Raw genomic sequence first — 21,159 nt, forward strand, 5'->3', positions numbered from 1 at the left:
CCAGAAAATTTAGGCTACAATGGAGTTTATTATTTTAAAATATCTATGAGATTTACCAGTTTCTTTATCTTAAAGTTTGACTTAAAATAAATTTAATACTTGAAAATAAGAACTTGATAAGCAAAATTATCTTAATGATGTGATAGATTGTGGAGAGTTAAAAGATTCAGCTCAGAGTGTGTGTTTTTTTTTTTAAATAGTCACTTTAGAGTAATAGATTCTTTAACACATTTCCCATCAATGCCCTTTGGTGTGAGCTCATTTTTAGAGCATGAAGCAACTTCACCTTTTCTGCAGGACTGCTAATACTGTCAAGAAGAATAAGGAACTTTTACCCTCGGAGATCTCTTGGGATCATGGCTCTTTCCATGTTTCAGCACAGGTACAAACTTGTCACACACATTGATTCACAGGCCATATGGGGAGTATCTTCTCTGATGAAATTGAACCTCAAATCCCACTCTAAGCTCTTAAATAAATTATTAGACTTTGCTGCTTGTTAAAGAAGTATGACATACATTATAATTGTCATAGTATAATAAGTTTTATTTATATTTATACTAGCAATAATATCATGTGCTTTAAAATAGCATAATACATAAAAATACTAAACTTTCAAGAATAAATAAAAAAAAAACAAATTGATTACTTCACTTTCTCTTTTTTGTGTGGTACTAGATATGAAATCCAGGGACATCCTACCTCTGAGCTAAACCCCCAGCCCTATTTTTTATTCTTTATTTTGAAACAGGTTCTCAATGAGTTACAAAGAGCCTCACTAAGTAGCTAAGGCTGGCCATGAACCACAATCCTCCTGTCTTAGCTTCCCAAATGCTGGGATTACAAGCATGCGCCACTATGCCTGGCTTTAAATTACATTTTAAAGACACACTATATTATGCTATACATTATGGTAAATTTTTGCATATGTTAATTCTTTTAATTATCATGATAATCCAAAAGAAAGATAAAAGAAGAATTAAGACTAAAAAAAGATTAAATCTTATTTCCACTCATTTTTTAGATATAATGAATGATCTAAGATTTAGAGCCAGGTCAGTTTAACAAGATAATCATTAGCTTTCTAATCTGTAACCTGACATTCCTCATTTTCATGAATTTGGTGATAAATCTGAAAGTAATTCAGAAATTTAATTAAACACAATTAATTAGAAACATTACTTAAAGTTTTTAATCTTGATGTTCTAATTAAGATATGAATAAGAAGTTTAATTCCTTGAGTATGATTTATTTTTGTCATCTTGGAGTTACCTTAATAAAAAGTGTTTGCCCTGTAGGTTAATTTAGTTCAAAATACTCTTCAAACTATAGTTACTTCTAACTCATTATTTTCTTGAAATAGCACTGACCAACAGATAATTTCAGCAAAAATAAATGTTGAAATATTTAAAATATTAGTGTACTAATACAAATCTTTTAATATAAACATCATTAATCAATAAGAAATTTCCTCTTGCATTGAAAAGAATTCATATAAGGCATCCTGAAAAAGCAGAAATGCAAATGAATCTTCTGGACAATTAACCTCTGGTTCATGTTTTCATCAAGAAAAAACTTGCAGCTGTGTTTTGTGGTTTGGTCAGACATTACACTGTTGCACCAATAAATGCCTCCTTGTTATCTTGATTGGTTCAAGGTTTTTGTTTGTTTGTTTGTTATTTTTAACAGATATTTCTCTTAGCAGCAACTTGTAACTAAAGGCTAGATGTAAGTCTTCCAGTCCTATACTGGTCTAAGTGAAGGTCTAGTAGTATTATAATTAGATATAAAATATCCCATAAAGATCTTATATATTAATGCTTGAAACTGATATAATTAAGTCATAAGGGTTAAATTACAATGGATTTATCTGGGTGATAATTCCTGCCAGTATGGTGTGTCTAGAGGTGGGTCTATGGGGTATAGCCTACTACTCCATAGGGACTATATGACTGGTTCCTTCTCACCCTGCTCTCTCCTCTCTCTCTTGCTTCTAGATTTCAAGATATATGAGCACAGCCTTTGTCTTCTCCCTCTATTTTCTTCCTGCTGCTATTCATTTAGAACTACATTCCCTGGCCTCACACAAACTGAACCCAAAATTATAAAAAAGCATCTTTTCTCTACGTTATGAGGTCAGTCTTTTAGATTACATCTGCAAAAATGCTGACCAGAACAGAAAATGGTACTAGGGATTGCTGGTATATCTAAAACTGATCATGTGAATTGTGACTCTTTGGACCTGGTTTATGAGAGGAACTAAAAAGGGTCAGAATGTGGCTAGAAATGTGGGCAGTAGAAAGTCTCCTATGCTTAGGAGAACTGGAGAACAAATAGGACTCTATAGGAAAATAGATAGAGGCCACATTTATATTACAGGAAATGGACATGGCCACATTTTTCCACTTTGGAAAAAACATATCTGTGCTTTGCCCATTCCCTGAAATTTTGTGTGAGTCTGAATTTAAAGACAATTAGCTAATTAAAATGGTAGATAAAATATCAAAACTGCATTGTCAGCTATGTATGGTGGTACACACTTGTAATCCTAGTTCCTGGGAGTCTGAGACAAGTGGATCTCAGGTTCATGAGAGACTATCTTGAAAGGCCTATGTAAATATGGGCTCAGGTAAATGATGTGATGAAAGAAAGTAAGATGGCTAAAAAGTGCCGGAGCCAGCCAGCAAAAGTACGGGTTCCAAAGAGAGGAGTGAGGATGAAATAATATAACTCTTAAGAATTAAATTCCAAATATTATTTATTCCTAAGCATGGAAGGATCGCCAGTCAACTCTTGGGTTGATATCTCTACTGACCGACACTGGGGATTCTTCTCTTGTGGTATGTATAGTTTTTAGCTTTAGGTTACCCTGGAGGGAAAAATTCCAAAGTCTGGGCAGGTCAAACAATACCCTGTTGCCACAAACAATACAAACCCAGCCTTAGCTCAGACAGAACAATAGCATCATTAGCATTGTTAACCTTGAAGCTTCCAAGGCCCCAAACCTTGTTGACTCTGGGCAAGGACAGTCAGAAGTATGCTTTTAGTAAAGATAAGGGGAAGACCTTAATGGCTCCCCACAGCTCCCCCTTTCTTATAATATACAAAAGAAGACTGTGCCTGTCTTAGGTTGTTTCCTTCAGGTTTCAAGGATTACCTGTCTTTGGATAGTAGATAGCTAAGCTCTATATCCTGTCTTAGGTTTCCTTGTCCCAAGGAAATGTTACCCGTCATTGACTACCAGCCTCTTAAATGGGGGTATTTTTCAAATGTAGATTGTGCACTTCTGCTGAATAAAAATGTTCATGCCTTGTCCAAGGACCACACTTTGTCCTGAGTCTCTAATAAACAAGGTCATACTTGGGGTCAATGTAGTTCACAAAACCATATTGGCAATATTATACAAAGTAGGTATTTCAGTAAGACAATTCCTCCAATTAACACTAGGATTTCTACATGTTAAATCAGCTTAACAAGGTAAACAAGTTATTGGTGGGCTAACATTTTTGTCATTTTTCCCTGTGTAATCAGGGCCCCACAATACTACACCTTTAATAGCACAATTACTATCAGTCTTTTTGTACTTGTCTGCACTACCACAGGCATCAACTGCACACATCCCATCTTTTTGACATTTTTAGAAAAACATAAGAGTGTATCAGTTCTTTGTCCAAAATAATTAAAAGTTTATGCAATGAGTGTAAAGTTCAAAGCAAGAAGTCCCAGCAATCTTGAGTTGTCGCTGAAGACAGTGATCTCCTGTTGTTCCCAAACAGCTAGTTGAAGTATGGGATGATCTGGAACATAAGCCCATGTTTCATTCATCATTGGAGCTGGGAGCATCATCAGCATTAACCCGAAAGTTTTCCATCTTTGCTTGATCCATATGTCGCACTAGCCGCTCAGGTATCCACCATGCATTATCTTCATCCTGTGAGAAAACACAAACATGCCCTCATCCCCATATTAGTACGGGGTCAGGACCTTTCCAAATTCCTGTGCAAGGTTCTTTCATTTTACTAGAGCAAAATTGTTTTTGGAGGATGGATGCCAATATCTCTCTGCTGTTGTGTGACCAGTTTTGTCAGCATTTAAGAAATTAAGAATAAAAAGAGCATGATTTAAAGAGTTCTGTGATATAACTCCCCCTTTTTATTTATTTTCAAAAGTGTTGTTTTTAAAGAATTGTGGGCACGTTCTACAATGCCCTGTCCTTGAGGATTAGAGGGTATACCTGTAATATGTTGAATATTATATGTATTGCAAAATCGTTTAAAAGCCATACTAGTATATCCTGAACCATTATCAGTTTTAATGCAGGTAGGAAGTCCTGAGAAAGAAAAACATTTTAAACAATGGAAAATCACATGTTTAGCAGCCTCCCCAGTTTGGGCTGCAGCCATAATAAAACCTGAAAAAGTATCAATAGACACATGAACATACTTTTGCTTACCAAAGGCAGAAATGTACGTAGCATACATTTGCCATAGATTATTGGGGACCAATCCCCATGGATTTACACCTAAATGAGGAACAGGCAAATACTCAGGACATACAGGACATTGTTTAACAATTTGTCGTGCTGCTTCTCGAGTAATTTGAAACTGTTTACGCAGACCATCACTATTTTGATGATGTAAAGAATGTGATCCTTGAGCTTGTTCCAATTGAGAGGGGCAGACAAATTTTGTAGCATCATCTACAATTTGATTACCTTAAAGGTTCTATAATACCCTGATTATTTTTCCCTAGACCTCTCTCTAGTAAAAGTCCTTGATCAAACATTTGCTGTGTCACTATAGGGCAGGGGCTATAAAGATATACACCCATGTTCTGTATAACATCTTGGCCCCATAAGTTAACGAGAAGTCCTGGAACAATATAAGCCTGAAAAACTCCAGTATGGCCTTCCTCATCTCTCCAAGTAAGCCAATCACTGCTTTTTTCGGGGTTTTGCGTCTGTCCTATGCCTTTAAGGCGAGTGAGAGAGGAATGCTTAGGCCATTTGTTAGGCCATAGATCAGCTGTTATGACAGAAACATCTGCTCCTGTGTCTAATAACCCTGGAAATTCTTTCCCATTAATAAACAATGTCAATTCTGGTCTTTGAGGTCCAATCGCTTGGACCCCAAATGCATCTGATGAACCAAATCCATTTTTACCTCATTTAGGTCTCTGAGCACTATTAATAGTTTGCACCTGAGGTAGTAATACTAATTGTGCTAGTCGTTGACCTGAATTAATAACAGCTATACCTTGAGGAGAATGTGTTATAATTTTTATTTCTCCTTCATAATCAGAATCAACTACTCCAGGGGCTACTATAATTCCCTTCATGGTGACACTACCTCGTCCTAACAACAAGCCCACTGTCCCTTTAGGTGATTGACCACAAACACCAGTAGGAAGGGCCTGCATTCCCATTTCAGGAGTTAATACTGTGTAGGTGGAGGCACAGAGGTCCAATCCTGCGCTGCCTGGGGTTGCTCTGAATAAGTCCTGAATAGATTGTTTTGTTGAGGGTAGCTCTGCTGCAGTACAGATGTCTGGAGTGCCCCATAACATTGTTGCTGTGGGGCCTGGGGCGGGCCCCTCCTCCTGTTTCCCGACAGGAGCTGATTTCATTGCACATCAGTCCTTGATTTACATTCCTTAGCCCAATGCTTCCCTCTTTTACATCTAGGGCATAAGCCTGGCTCTCGTTTATTACTAGCACTTTGCCTCTGTGGACAATGTTTAACTAAATGGCTATTTTGTCCACACCCATAGCATTTTGCCATATTATTCTTGGGTCCTGATTTTTTATGCTGTTGGAAAAGAATTTCTTGTACAGATTTCCCTTGTAATGCCGCAGCCATAGCTAATCCCTGTGTATATGCTGGTCCTATATCAGAACATAACCGAATATAATCAGACATATTTCCTTTCTTTCTAAAAGGGCATAAGGCTGCTTGACAAACAGTATTAGCATTCTCAAAGGCTAATTGTTTTACGAGCAACAACCCTGTTTCACCGTCCCCTATCAGTCGACTAGCAGTTTGTAACAACCTGGCTACAAAATCCTGATATGGCTCATCTGGCCTTGTCTTATTTTTGAAAGATCTTCAGTTTGATTTCCTAAAGAGGGCAACTTGTTCCATGCTCGACGTGCAGCAGCATTGGTCTGAGCCTAACAAGCTAGACTAAATTCCAATTGCTGAGCAGTCTCCCTAAATCACCCTTCTCCTGCTACTATATCAAAATTTATGGGTATTCCTTGAGCTACATTCAGATTTGCTGTGTATTGACATTGTTCTGCAAATTCAGACTTCCATAATAAAAAATCACCCCTTGATAAACAAGCTTGGGCTATCTGCTTCCAATCAGAAGGACACAAAGCCTCCATGGAGAGAGATTCTAACATGGCTTGAGTAAAAGTTGCCGTTGGCTCATATTGAGCACAAGCCATTTTTAATTCTTTTAATTGTTTAAAAGGAAGGGGTCTATGTCCTATAATAACACCTCCTTGATCATCAGGGTCTTCAGTGACCGGGAAAATTCTAAACCCTCTAGTATCTTCTCCGTTTTTTGCAGCCCAATTTATAGCCGCTAGAAGTAGGGACATTAAAGAAAAAGATCTGGGTTTTTCAATACTTTGTTTAGCAAGTGCTACATTAAAAAGTGAAGGCAAAGTGCCTTCCTGTTTTATCTTAGTTCCCCTAACACCAAGCATAACTCTTAACAAGAAACAAAAAACTAATCTTTTGACCTATTGTATATTACAACTCACATGTTAGGCACCTTCATTTTCTATCTTAGTCTCTCTCTTCATTTTCTGTCTTAGTTTCTCTAACACAAAGAATCTCTTAACATATTCATAAAAAGAAAACAACTATTCCCTTGACCCACTGTATATTACAACTTCCATGTTACTCACTGCCACCACGAGTCTTTGAGCGTGTTCTCTTTCTATTCAGCGGTGTCCTTCACTGGGTCCTCAGTTTCAGAATCTCCCCATATGGGCCACCACCTGCCGGAGCCAGCCAGCAAAAGTACGGGTTCTGAAGAGAGGAGTGAGGATGAAATAATATAACTCTTAAGAATTAAATTCCAAATATTATTTATTCCTAAGCATGGAAAGATCGCCAGTCAATCCCTGGGTCGATATCTCTACTGGCCGATACTGGGGCTTCTTCTCTTGTGGTATTTATAGATTTTAGCTTTAGGTTACCCTGGAGGGAAAAATCCCAAAGTCTGGGCAGGTCGAACAATACCCTATTGCCACAAACAATACAAACCTAGCCTTAGCTCAGACAGAACAATAGCATCATTAGCATTAGTAACCTTGAAGCTTCCAAGGCCCCAAACCTTATTGACTCTGGGGAGGACAGTCAGAAGTATGCTTTTAGTAAAGATAAGGGGAAGACCTTAATGGCTCCCCACAAAAAAGAAAGAGAAAAGGGTAGCCATGATGAAGATGAGGTCAGTTTTGGCCATGATGGAGGCAACAGATAAAGTTGGGTGGCCCAGATAAAGTTGAGGCCAAGGTTAACCAGAAAGACTTGGAGCCACTAAATGCCTGGATGTAACATGCTCAGTAGCTATGATTATAAAGACCCCAGTGGCAATGATTAAGGATAATGTGACTACTTTTACTGTAGGCAGCCTATCTTGGAGTCCACATAATATTAGCTTTGCTAGAAAAAGGAAGCTATGGAAGTTTCTTTCCAGATTTCAGTGGAAGACCTGGGAATTCATGCAATGGGGGCAGTGTCTAGATTTGTAAAAGTGGGCCCATCTTGTCAATAACCATTCTCTACTTACCTAGTGTCTTGAAGACATTAGGAAAGTAAGGCAACTTATAATAAGTACATGCTAAAAAAAACAGGGAATAGCCTATGACATCAGTCAGAAAGGCTTGACTCTTATCCTTCTAAAAGAAAATAAATCTTAATAATAGCAAATTTAATATTAATCAATATAGGTACACTTGGTAGTGAATCCTTTTTGTCTTTTAGGGAAAGGCAAACTACTTAGAAACAACTCAAAGGAACAGTCATCAGACTCAGAGAAACCAGGCCTGGATTCATAATTAATCATGGAAAAAATGCAAGCTAAAAAAGTGCAATGGTTTTAATGTGTTATGTAAGGTTACATGTGCTAAAATTTAGCTCTTTTTTTTTACATTATTTTAGGATAGTTGAAACTTGATTCACCTTTGGTGCTCAGAGGTTATACATTTGGAAAGTGATTAGAATGGTGCTCAGAGGTTATGCATTTGGAAAGTGATTAGAATTAAACAAGATCATTAGGGTGGAGACCTATAATTAAATCCTGGTGGAAGAGAGAAACCAGAGACACCTATATGCAATGTGCCCTCCCTGTTTTCAGTTGTGTGATGCCCTGAGCCACCTTGAGACTCCTTTAGCAAGAAAGTCATCATAAGAAGCCCCTTGACCTTGGACCTCTACAACCCTGAGCCAAAGTAAACTTTTGTTTATAACTTACCCAGTGTTTGGAATCCTGTTATTAGCAACAGCAGGAAGTATAATGCACAAATGCATGTGTTTTAGTTAAATTTGTAGTAATATTGCCAAAAACATTGAATAGTACAGAGAGCATAAGAATTCTTTTCTGAAAACTTCACAATTTAGTGAAGATAATTAGATAAATCTTAAATGGAAAATAATGACAAAAATTTTAAGAACTCTTAAAAGCAGCCATTTAATATGACATTTATTTTATAAAATAAATACTATACAATATAAATAATGAATATTTAAAATATTTATACTTGAAAATAAATTATTTCATAAATTTTAGCTTTTATACCTTTCCATTATTTAAATTTTAAATAGAAGATTTATTTTTAAATAAGTTTTTGGAAAATGATATAGTCTTGTATGAGCCAAAAGAATGCTCAGAAATAAGCAGGCAGTCTTTAGGCCTTACTCTCTATTGATGACAAACATCTGTAAGGGAGTTTACTCTCTTAGAAGATAACATTGATTTACTGATTCACTTTTCCCCTCTGTTCTTCCATAAATCAAATTGATTCACTTGGATCTGTTTATTATAGGCAACCTTATATTTTGATTTTCAGAGTATACAAGCACTTTGAAGAATTTATCCCATCCCTGATCATTGTTATTTCAAAATATCAGGTATGCATTCTTTATCATTCTGATGTATACTCTTTTACTTATTAAACTTGGCATTTTCCTCATGTAGTGATATTTCTGACTTCCTTTCCATTAAGATTAAATGGCTCTCTTATATTCTTTTATTTTTTACTGAATTAAAAAATACAGATGCAATAGTGTCTATATGGAAATATTTTGGACTTAGAAAATTTTATAATGTTAAGTTTAATTTTGGTATCTCGTTAATTATATAAGATTTTTATCAAATTTAAGCACTAAGAATGAAACAAACTTCTTCCCTATAAAAAGTTCTCTGTTACTCTATAACTTGAAAAACCAGGTTTGATACAGTTTAATTCCCTCATGTCCCTCATGTTCTAATTTGTTTAGAGAAAAGTGTACATATACATCTAATAACAATGCATGCCAGAGTGTTTTAAGACATAAAGTCAGAATTGATTAAGTCATAATGTGCTTTGGCAAAATAGAATGATTACTGTTTAAACTATCATATTTCTTTTCTAAGTTATAAAATTATGACATGCCACAAATATAGTTTTTAAGTTTTTCTCATTAAAGCTTAAAATCTTTCATTTAGATTTACAGTGGTCTGGAAAGACCTGCTGTTGTATCACTGAGTCCTATAAAACATTCATAGATCAGCATTTTTCATGTTAAACTGAAGTTGTGACATTGTCTGAATTATGGCAGTAATTAATGCTTCACTGAACATAGATTTTTTTCTAACCTTTTTTAATGTCATTTTTGTTCTTTCAGTCACATTTTGATACCCTAAATCATACATTTGTGCTTTACCAGATAAATGTATATTATCAATATTTATTGACATTTTGATTATTTATAACTACTAAGTGGGTTTAATTTAATAATTGATTTTTGGTAATTTATATTACATTAAACTATTTTAAAGTGTTTATCAGTTATGTATTCTTCTTTGGAGTTCTCACAGGAAATATCTCAGCATAAATTTTGTGTATAATGTTATTTATATACTAGTTTTCAACAAAAATGTACTGAAAAGTTTTGAAGGCATAAAAATTATGGTTTCTATGTTCAATCAGTAAACATTTTATGTAAAATAAAATGTGTTATGTAAAACTTTCTAAGCAGCCGGGCGTGGTGGTGCACACTTGTAATCCCCGCGTTTGGGAGGCTGAGACAGGAGGATCACATGGGTTCGAAGCCAGCGTCAGCTACCTAGTGAGGCTCTCAGCAACTTAGTGAGACCCTGTTTCCAAATAAAATATAAAAAAGATCTGGGCGTATAGCCCGGAGGGAGAAAGCCTCTGGGTTCCACCCCCAGTACCACCAAAAACAAAAAACAAAAAACAAAAAACAAACAAAAAACTTTCTAAGCAATTTAGAAGGTACATTTTCTTATTTTTCAATTATCCACTTCTATAAGAGATTATTTGCTAATTTCTACAATATTTGTCACTGTATATTTTATGATAAATAATGCAGACAATGCTCTAAGTATAGTATCTTAGAGAAAATTTGATTGATTTAAAATGTCACAATGCTAAAAGAAAAAAGAACTTACTACAGAGAGCAATATATTTTATTTAAGAAATGAGATTCTCATAATTGAATAATTCGACTTCTTAGCTCACATTTACTTCTAATTAGTAGTATCAATATATTGAACATTTATACATATAACCATTCTTAATGCTCAGTATAGATTAGATAAACAAATTTCCTGTGCCTTATTAAGGTATAAAACAAATATTAAAAAGTTATCCATGATTATATTTTCAAATAGATAAAAAGGAAATGATTTTATTCTGAAGCCAGAAAAATAAATTGGAATTGAATGGTAAAAGAATTGAGAATAAGAGAGAGGAAGATTTCTACACAGGGGACAGAAATATATGAAAATTTTGAAAACTGAAAGTGGACTACAAATTTAAAGAGGATGGCTATTTAAAGAAGACGAATCAGCTCAGGAGTCCTGTAATATATATAAGCTGTTATCTATGTGTTTGCTTATTTCCTATTCAAATTCTCTCTCCTCCCAAAAGTGTATATGCTCCAAGTTTTAGGAAGCTCAGAAGATGTTGCTCAGAAAACAATTCTATCTCACCTTTTTAAAATCATCCTCTTTAAAAATTAATCTATGCTTTTTATATGCAGTTTAAAATAAGGATGCCACAGAATAAATTTATGTCCTATTTTTGCCTCTATTTTTAAATCTGTAGTAATTGTTCTCTGAAATAAGTTAATTAAAGGCATGGAATATGAGACTGCAGAAAAGATAAGCAATCAAATATGGTTTAATTTTGCTTCAAAGATCAAAAGTCACCATCTCGGTTTAAAACAAAAAATGATTCAGCATTGTCAATAAGTAATATATATATATATATATATATATTTTTTTTTCTTTCTTTCTTTCTTTCTTTCTTTTTTTTTTTTTTTGGTGGTACTGGGGTTCCTGGAAACCCTTCTAACTCTGGGTTACACTCCCAGACCTATTTATATATTTTTAAATTTGGAAACAGGATCTCCCAAGCCAGCGCAGCTGGCTTTGAACCTGCCTGATCCTCCTGTCTCTGCCTCCTAAGCATGGAGATTACAAGCGTGTGCCACCATGCCTGACATTAATATTTTTAAAGCTTGAAGAAGTAAGAATTAAAGTGAACATGTGAGCATTATTTTCTGTTAATAGTTGACCTAAGTAACTCAGACGCCACTAAGGAATGCTGATAGAGGCAATTAATTTCTTAACACAGAGAATGTGCATCCTGATGACAGGCAAGGCCCAGGTAAGTATCAAGTGTATAGCAAATTATCCCCAGATATACAGTTGAGAAACCTAAACCATAATAGTGATGTGGTGTTATAAATGTGACGTCGGTTGTAAAAATAAATCATTATTTGGGGTAATACTCCAGTTCTATTAGGCTCCAGAATGGCATCAAAAACCATCTAGAAATTCCGATAACTCCAACTGCAATGAAAACTTCAACTGAGAATTTTAAATGATGTATTAAGTATTCTGAAGCTTCTAAACATTGTAGAAGAGAAAGAACCATCTGTGTGAAGGAATAAGGTGCTATTTTCAGGGGATTCACAGTAAAGTAAAGGATCATATCTTTAGTCTAATATGTGCAGTATAGGGAGTAATTGGGACACAAGAGGGACTCCAGATAAAGGAGGAGAAACCTCAGTGGAGCCAGGGAGGAAACCTAAAGGTTGGGAAGAAGAAAGAGGTTCATTAATAGAAAACTACCATTGACTATGTATATACATGTGAACATACCAACATCAATCTTGATACACTGTATTGGGATGGAGGTAAATGGGGAAGTGAGAGGGGACCATCATGTACTGTGTACATGTATGACATTGTCAACATCATTTACATTATGATGTGAAATTATAATGCAGCAATAAAAGCATATAAAATTCTAAAAGTGGTTGAGATTTTTTTATTTTTCATTGGTGCATTGTAGTCATACATTGTAATGGAGTACAGGATAGTGCTAATTTATCACTTTTCCAATTCCCACTCCATTTTCTACCCCCCTCCCTTCTTCTCATGTTTTGCTTAGTTAATGATTTTGAAATATTTGTGAATGTACAATATGTACATTAGGAAATTTCCCTTTCCCCTTTAGTTAGGTTGCATTTTTTCTCATTTATGGTTTTTCTTCTTTCATTTAGAGTTTCTCCTACAAACTTTTCCCCATAGATTCAGCATAACAGAAAAAGCATCTGATTTCTAACTTTTTGTGAGCAGCTAATATCACTTAGCATAATGTTCTCCAGTTCCATCCACTTTCCTGTAAATGATATAATTGTGTTTTTATTTGTGGCTGAGAAAAGTTCCATTGTGTACATATTCCATAGTTTTGTAATTAATTCATCTATTGATAGACATCTTGGCTGGTTCTGTTATTTGGAAATTGTGAATTGTGCAGCTATGAACGTAGATATGTATCCATTGGTTTGGTCATTTAGTTTCCATTTCTTGGGGTAGATACCCAGAGGTGGTATTGCTGAATAATATGGTAGGTTCTTCCCATTTATTCTGTGGATCCTCCATACTGTTTTCCAAAGTGGTTACACTAATTTAAAATCTCACCAAAAATGTAGTAGAGTTCCCACTTCTCCACAGTTTTGCCAGCATTTGTTGTTCTTTGTGTTTTGAATGATTGCCATTTTAGTTGGGGTTAGATGAAACCTCAGGGTAGTTCTGATTTGTATCTCTCCACTTGCTAATGATGTTGAGCATTTTTTTCATACATTTATTGGCCATTAAATTTTTTTCTTTTGTAGAAATGGCTGAGTTTCTGCCATCATATAATCTATTTCATTTATTTTTAAGTGTCAGTTATACTTAAAATCACATATATTTAAGCTGAGAGCAGATGGGATGTATTTCACTTGTTGTAAAGAGCAGAGAATCAGAGACTAAAAAAACAGAGAGTGAGCATTATCATTTCCATCAGCAGGGCCTTAGAATTTGCATACTATATCATTATTGGAGGATTAGAGAATTGAACCCTTAAAAATGGTAACATTTTTAACACAGGCCACATGTTGTATTAGATCTTAAAAAGTATGATTATTTCAAAAGGTAAAAATGGAATAGGTCTAGATTCTGAAATATTAAATATTTAAATTGGCAATTATGAAAAACCATAAGAAAGACAAGGTTGAAAGGTTTTCATAATGTTGGTTAATATGTGCACATATATTATTATGAATACATATATAAATATATACAATACAGGTTGACATAGTCATAGACACATTTATATCTGTATTTGTATATATATATATATATATATATATATATATATGGACTTAAATATCTATAATATAGAAGATATATACAGAAAATATGATTATAATTATTAATCACTATTGTAAATTGAGTTCAACTTTTATTTTAAACTTCCTCATATAAGAGAAAACATGCTGTAATTACCTTTCTGTGTCTGGCCTATTTTATTTTTAAAAATCTCTAGTTAACATCCAATTTGTTGCAAATTACAGTATTTAATTATTTTTCATGCCTAATAATTTCCATATATATATCCTGTGTTCTTTATACATTTATCCATTGATGGAGACCTAGGATGATCAATATCTTAGCAATTGTGAATAGTTCCACAATAAATATGAGCATTTGGAATATTTCTTTAAAATGTTGACTTAATTTGGGGAGGAAACATATACTCAGAAATGAAATAACTGGAAAGTATCCATTACAGTTTTTTAATATAATAATATGTAATAATATTAATAGTAATATGAATACATATCTCATTTGACCAAAACCTAATAAAAATACTGAAGTTTCCTATGAAATACAATATTTTACAAATTAATGATTTATATAAGAATACTTTTACCATAATACTAATTAATTTATAGTAATAAGTGATGAGTCAGCTGTCTATCTCCTCCTCAAGCTACCGTGCTTTAAAAAAATTAACTTCAGCCGGGCATGGTGGCACATGCTTGTAATTGCCACATTTGGGAGGTGGAGACAGGAGGATCGGACACGTTTGAAGCCAGCCGTGCTGGCTTAAGAGACCGTGTTTCCAAATAAAAATATAAAATAGGTCTGAGAGTGGAGCCCAGAGGTAGAATGGTTTCCTGGAATCCCAGTACCACCAAAAAACAACAACAACAAAAAATAACTTTGTCTTTAATTACAGTAGCAGAATAATTATGAAATACCTCATTTTTTTGCAATTTATTTGTTGCAGAACAAGTATGTGACAATTCTAGCCAATTAAATGCTAAGAAAAGTCATAGGAAAGAAGATGAATTTGTATTGTCAGAATGTTATTGACTCTGTTTGCGACGGTTAAAAATGTCTTTGCCATCTTGCTAACATTTGGGCTAGCAGTGAACTCTAATATCAGCAGGATAAAAAAGAACATGGTATTTGATGAAATCATTGAGTCAGTAAATCAACTTGAAGGTCACCAATTCCCAGGAATTGTTAAGAGACACAATATATTTTCCTTAGAGTGTAAACAAGTTTTAATAATAGTTTTTTTTTATTTTCTGCCAACCTTAGTTTAATTAACAAATAGAACTTAATAAAGACCAAAGTAAAAATAAACCATAAAAGGGAGCAGCAATGTACCACAACCAGAGATATATAATCAGCAATATAAATACGCAACTAATTAGAATAACATAGAAGAAGAGTGATGATATTTAAGTTTCTGAAAATGAGATTGGAGGAGAATCAAAATCAAATATAGGAGGAATAAATGTTAAAGTCATTTAAGAATGAATAGGAATGATAAAATATTAAATGCACAGAAAACATCAGGTACTATGTCAAACAAATAGCTCTCAAAAATATTTTGTATTAGCCAGAAATGGTGGCTCACACTTGTAATCCCAGTACTTGGGAGGCTGAAACAGGAGTATTGCAGGTTCATGGCAAGCCTCAGCTACTTAGTGTGGCTCCCCACAACTTAGTAAGACCTTTTCACCAGGTAAAAAAGTAAAAATAGAGCTGGGGGTGTAGCTCAGAGGTAGAATGCCCCTGGGTTCAATCCCCAATACCACAAAAATAGATGTGTATTTTTTTGTGTGTGTGTGGGGGGGTACAGGGGGTGGAATCCAGGAGCTTTCTACCTCCGGGCTACCCTCCCAGACCTATTTTATATTTTATTTGGAAGTAAGGTCTCACTAAGTTGCTGAGAGCCTCACTAAGTAGCTGAGGCTGGCTTTGAACCTACTCGATTCTCCTGACTCAGCCTCCCAAGTGCTGGGCTTACAAGCGTGCGCCACCACTCCCGGCAGATGTGTATTTTTCAACATAGTTTCCTTGAAATTATCAAGGAATAAAAAAATACTCATTTGAATTTTGATAAAGAATAAAAATACATCTTTGATATTTCAATCATAATATACAATCATAAACTTTGAAAGAATTGTGTTGGCAAGAAGGAAAACCTTACAATAGGAAGTAAAAATTAAATAAAAAAGAAAATAGTTTATCACTATTTTAAGAAATATTTTGTAGTGTGTCTAGTACTTAAGTAAAACTAAACTGTTAAAGGTCACACCTGCACATGATGTGTTTCCTCCTAAATGCTTATTAGTATTTATATAATAAAACCTTCCTACTCTGAAATAAATATGCAGAACATCTGAAAAAAACAAAGAAATAGTGCATAGTGTGACAACACTATGTTTAATTTAAGAAATATCAGCGAAAATGCTTTTTATAAGAACTGTAAGAATCAAAATTGCGTCTGATTTTTAAGTGAATCCTGCCGATCTGCAGAATGATAAGTTTGCACTTAAAGAACTAAAAATACTGAGGATAGCCAGGGCAAAACTCGACCAACAAAAGCTCATGTTTTGTGGTACTTATTATCTACACATTGTGATGTTTTAAGATTTTAAGTAGCCATTCTCAGTAGAGACTGCTTATAATCCGGTTAGCAAATTGTTCAAGCGTACTAAAGAGTAGAATCTAAACATTTTATCTCTCTCACTCATAGACCACACATTTTTGGTATCCTTAACCATGCCAAGAAACAGACCACTACAGACAACCCTATGTCCCAAAGCTCCCTGTAATTACTCAAATTTTACAATCTGAAACACTGTTCACTGCCCAATAATATAAAAAGTAAATCAGTAAGCCAAACCTGAGAAGAAGGGAGAAAGGAGGAAATGGGGTGGGAATTGGGAAAGGGCTAAATATGTGATGTGTGCATGCATGCCTCTACCATCTCGTACTCCATTAAAATGTATGGCTACAATGCACCAGTAATAAAATAACTTTGGCTTGAACATTCTCCTCACACCTGTCTCTTGCTTCCTGAGAATTTTGTTGAAAATCAACTAATAGAATCTCAGGTTTGATGTCAGAAAAAGCCACTTAACAAAACCTTCAGTAACATAATGAGACCCAATTTCAAACTACAAAAAGGCTAGGGTTGTAGCTCAGAGCTAGAATGTCCCTGGGTTCAATCCTTAGTACCAAAATCAAAAATACAGTAATTATAAATACTTGTCAAATCAAAAAAGGTATTTATTGATGGATAGAAGTGTAAAGAAAATAACACAAACACACACATATACTTAGATATTATTCAATTATATGAAAAACATACACTGTTATTTGCAGAAAAATAGATTAAAATGTTGGATATTTTGTTAAATAAAAAATCCAGGCAGACATAAAAAATATGACATGTTCTTTTCTATATGAAGACATAAATATGAAAAGTGGGTCAGAAAGTGCAATGCATAGTAAGGGTTAAGAAGGATAGGGGGAATGAAGGAGAAGGACTGGATAATAGCTGTGCCTTTAAGCTACTTGGTTTATTTAAGGCACACTATATTTTATTATTTTATTCTTTAATACTAACAGTTGAATCCAGGACTTTGCACATGGTAAGAAAAAACTACCACTGACTTATAGCAACAGCCCTAAGATAATATTCAAGTATTTTTCATTGACTATTAATATGTTATGAAGTTCTTTAGAATTGTCTTTACAAATAACATAAATACTGTGACTACATTTTTATAGATGAAAATGAAATAATTTTTGAATTTGTAAGTGGTTGCTAACTGAGTCAAGAGGATTGTAAGTTTCAGGTCTGCCTTTGAAACTTAGCAAGACATTTTTTCACAATGAAAATAGTTTTTTTGTCTATTTTTGAAAATATTTTTGAAAATAGGTTTTTCTTTATTTGGGGGGAGTTGGAGTCATAGGATGAAGGTAGAATGCCTCTTGCTTTAATTCCCCAATGCTTAGTGGGATTTAATTAACTTTATAATGGTTGAATAATATAGCATTAAAAATGTATCATGTAATTTTATGTAAAAAGCATTGAATAATCTTTTAATGTATATATCTTAATTATATAATAACCTTGTAAAATTTTGCATTAACAAAGCCTAATGCCAGAAATACTTCTCATTGTCCAATATAACCTTACAGGTATTAAATAAATTTGTTTCTTTTTATATGGAATATACAACTCAGGAAACACCAAATATAACTAAATCCTGTCCCAAATTGTTATAAACAGATCAATTTTTTCCACATTATCTAATTGTTTTTAAAAATTAACTGTCCTAACAACTCAAAAGACTGCTATTATATTACTAGAAAAATCACTTCACTCATGCTAATACTGACATGGTTGTGCAAGTTAGTGAAGTAGAGAAAGCAAAATTAGAAGGTGACTAGTTCAAATCACAGTCAACTATGAATCATCAATTCATTATCAGAACCTCAAAGTGATCTTCTATTATAATTTTATAATTTACGCAGCCAGGGGATTCATCCTTACCTGGACAAAGTTCTCTAAAACCATCCCTGAACTATCTGAGGTTTTTCAGTATATAAATTGAATCATGATTTTGGAGCAGGCTCAAGACTTGACTTCCCCTTACTACAAATATTAGTCATATCAGAAGTTTTCACAAGTGATTATGACCTCATCCTGGAGTTTTTGGAATAGACAGACAACTGATGTTCCCATCAGATTGATGACACAATGTTGGATTCTTCACAATGTTCTTTTCAAATAACATAAATACTGTGACCACATATTTAAATCAAAATAAAATAATTTTGAATATGTAAGAGGTTGCTAGCTGAATCAAGAGGATTATAAGTTTGAGGTAAGCCTCAGAAACTTAGACATTTTTAAAAAATTGATATTTCCATGAAAATGACATAATTTTGATCTTTCTTATGGCTGGAAAGTAGAATTCTTTCCATTATGTATAGGCCCCATAGTTTTGTAATGCATTAATCTGTTGATGGACATCTCTGATGGGGTGTGTCTATACAGCACCTAACAAGATGCAGCCTTCCTCGGCCTGAGTGGCCTACAGCCTAAGGCAAAACTTTAAGTAAAGTGATTCAGCAGAAAAGGGGCTAAAGATGGCGCCTGGAGGAAGCTACGGAGGCGTGGTTTCCCCATTCATTATGGGTGGGGAGACTGAGCGGTTTTTCCCTTTCTACCTTTAAAGGAGCTTCCTGCACACATGAATGGCTCATGTACTGGCCTGGGATTGGCTGTAAACTACGTGCTAGTGATCTTTATCCCGGATAGGCTAGGCTATTTCTCATGGAAATCCCCCTCGTGGCTTGGTGTTATATATAGGACTCTTCCTTTTCATGTTTGGCTTAGTGATTGATTTTGATATATTTGTGATTGTACATCATATACATTCAGAGATTTTCTTTTCCCCCTCCTATCCCCTTCAGTTAGGTCAACTTATTTGTTCCTTTATGGGTTTTCTTTCTTTGTCTAGAATTTCTCCTATGATCTTTTTTCCCCCATAGATTCCACATATTAGAGACAGCATTCAAATTTTTACCTTTTGTGACTGACTAATCTTACTTAGCACAATGTTCTCCAGTTCAAACCATTTCCTCTTAAATGACATAATTTTGTCCTTCTTTATGGCTGAGTAAAATTCCATTGTTTACATAGCCCATAGTTTTGTAATCCATTCATCTGATGATGGGCATCTTGGCTGGTTTTATAATTTGGCAATTTTGAATAGTACAGCTATGAATATAGATATGTATATATTATTATGGTAGTTTGATTTTTATTATTTTGGGTAGATATCTATAAATTATATTGCTGGATCAAATAATATTTTATCGCTATTTTTTGAGGATCCTCCATACTCTTTATCAAAGTAGTTGCACTAATTTGCAATCTCATCAACGTTTTAGAATTCCTATTTCTTCACATCCTCACCATTTGTTGTTTGTGTTTTTAATGACTGTCATTCTAATTAAAGTTAGGTAAAATCTCTGCCATTGATGTTGATTTTTATACATTTTATTGGCTATTTTAATTATTTCTTTTGCGAATGTCTATTTAGTTCACTTGCCCATTTTAGATTATTTGTTTCTTAGTGGTTCCTTGAGTTCTCTGTATATTGTAGATATTAGTCCTCTATAGGAGGAATAGTAGGCAAAAATATGCTACCATTCTTTTGACTCTTTGTTGAGGTTCTTGGTAGTTTCCTTTGCTGTACAGAGCTATTTAGTTTAATGCAATACCATATATTAATCCTTCTTTTAATTTCTATGCCTTTGGGTTCTTGTTGAAAAAGTTTTATCTGTGCCTATGTGTTGAACTGTTTGATCTATGCCCTCTTTAAAGAGCTGAAAGTTCTCTGGTCTGATTTCTAAGTCTGATCCTTTTTAAATTGGCTCTTTTGCAGGTGAGAAAGTGGGCTTTATTTTTATTTTTCTGCATATGGTTAACTAGTTTTGTCAACATTATTTGTTGAAGAGGTTATCATTTTTCCAGTGTATGTTTTTGGCCCCTTTGTCAAAAATCAATTGGCCTTATGTGTGCCCATTTCTTTTCTGAGTCTTCTGTTCTGCTCCATTGGTCTATGTGCCTATTTTTGTGCCAATATTAGGATGTTTTATTACTGTGGGTTTGCAGTATAATTTAAAGTCAGGTACTGTGATGAATCATGCATAGTTCTTGTTGCTGAGAAATAATCTATTCTGTTTTTGTTGTTACTGTTGTTGTTGGTGTTGTTGTTGTTGTTGTTGTTGTTGTTGTTCCAAATGACTTTAAGGACTAATTTTTCTATGTCTGTGAGGAATGACTTTGGTAATTTAATAGGTATTGCATTGAATTTGCAGGTCACTTTGGAAGAATGGCCATTTTGATGATATTAAGCCCAGGAACATTTTATTTTGAGCTATACCCCCAGGATCTCGCTATGTTGTAGAGGACCTCACTAAGTGGCTGAGGTTGGCTGAAAACCCAGATCCTCCTGTCTCAGCTTCTCAAGTATATAGTACTTGACACACTAGTTAGAACAATAAGACACTAGAAAGAAATCAAAGGAGTACAAATAAGAAGAGAACTAAAACTATCATTATTTGCAGATGACATAATACTGAGGAGATAGGAAATAGGCAGATAGGGAAAAGGCCTTGGTAGAAAAAGTTAATTTCCTGAGTTTCCTGAGGGGCAACAAATGCCTGAAACTCCAAAGGCTCAGAGATAAGAAGGCCAGA

The sequence above is a fragment of the Muscardinus avellanarius genome (assembly GCF_963383645.1).
Source record: "Muscardinus avellanarius genome assembly, chromosome: 2".
NCBI classification, from domain to species: Eukaryota; Metazoa; Chordata; class Mammalia; order Rodentia; family Gliridae; genus Muscardinus; species Muscardinus avellanarius.